Genomic DNA, 1,309 nt, shown 5'->3' with positions numbered 1-1,309 from the left:
ATGCGAACAAGGGACAAGAGCTGTCCATTGGTGGGGAGTGCTTGGTAGTGGAAGATGGGTCCTCAAGGCAATAGGTGTGCATGGGTTTCCTTGAGCAACTAAGAGTTTGGTCTGGTAGTAAGAGAGTAAAGAGCTAATGGCTTAGGTGGGAGCGGGAGCAGTTGTAGCCACAACTTGGACAGACTCTGTGTGTGTGTGTGTGTGTGTGTGTGTGTGTGAGAGAGAGAGAGAGAGAGAGAGACATTGTTATCTTCCTAGAGTGATTCCAAGGACTAAAGTTTCAATGAGAGAGAGAGAGAGAGAGAGAGAGAGAGAGAGATTCAATGACCATGCTTTTCTTGGCCGCAGCAGCGGGCGGGTTACATACTAGTATGGATAGATTTCTCTTTATGGATAAGTGTTCTACAATACAACTCACATGGTCATTCTCTCCATGTAATATATATGCATCCATCGAGCATGTTGAAGAAGTTTTTTCAATGTTTCAAGTTTTGTTGATATGTAAGCACCCGGACATACATCAATACAGTATATGTATATCAATGTAAATTGGTATGTAGCTGTATACATTACATATCATCCATAGTGGCGTGAGGAGGGACCTTCAGCCGCCCTATAATAGGGAAAGGGAGCTCCATGCTATATATATTGTTAGTCAGGGTTGTTGAAAGAAAACATTTTACTTGGCACTGCCTTGATCGACACGTATGCCGAGTATGGTGCGCTTCATAAAGCACAAAAAGTGCTTGAGGAGCTTCCTGTTCGAGATGTCGTCGTCTCTTGGAATGCATTGATTGCAGGATATGCCCAACTTGGGTGGCAGGGCCAAGAAGCTCTAGCCTATTTTCAGCAGATGCGAAGCGAGGGTGTCTCTCTAGATGCAATTATATACACTTGCATCTCGAAGGCAAGGGTCAGGGTTACGAAGCTCTAGGTAATTTTTAGGAGATCTACAAAGAGTGCATCTTTCAAAATGCAATCAAGTACACTTGCACCTTGAAGGCATGTGGCATGTGGCATCTCTTTCTATGACAACCACGTCTTTCATGGCCATTTCTCCAACCTGTCCTAAGGGATTTCATGTAGATAGCAGTGGCATGCCTAAGCTAAGAAAATCCACATAATATTGTTGGAGACGGTGCCTTTGCCGAAGGTGGCACCGTTTTACTAGTTGAAAATAATGTCAAAAGAGCTAGCTTGGTTGTTTGAGCATTCATCCTCAGTAACCAAAGTCATCAATTCGAATGCAGCCAAGTGACCTATTGACACTCAAGCACATACTTTGTCACCTCGTACAAGAGTTGTCGAT

The sequence above is a fragment of the Adiantum capillus-veneris genome, chromosome 22 (assembly GCF_014529385.1).
Source record: "Adiantum capillus-veneris isolate H3 chromosome 22, ASM1452938v2, whole genome shotgun sequence".
NCBI lineage: Eukaryota > Viridiplantae > Streptophyta > Polypodiopsida > Polypodiales > Pteridaceae > Adiantum > Adiantum capillus-veneris.
Note: the sequence above shows the minus strand (reverse complement) of the source record.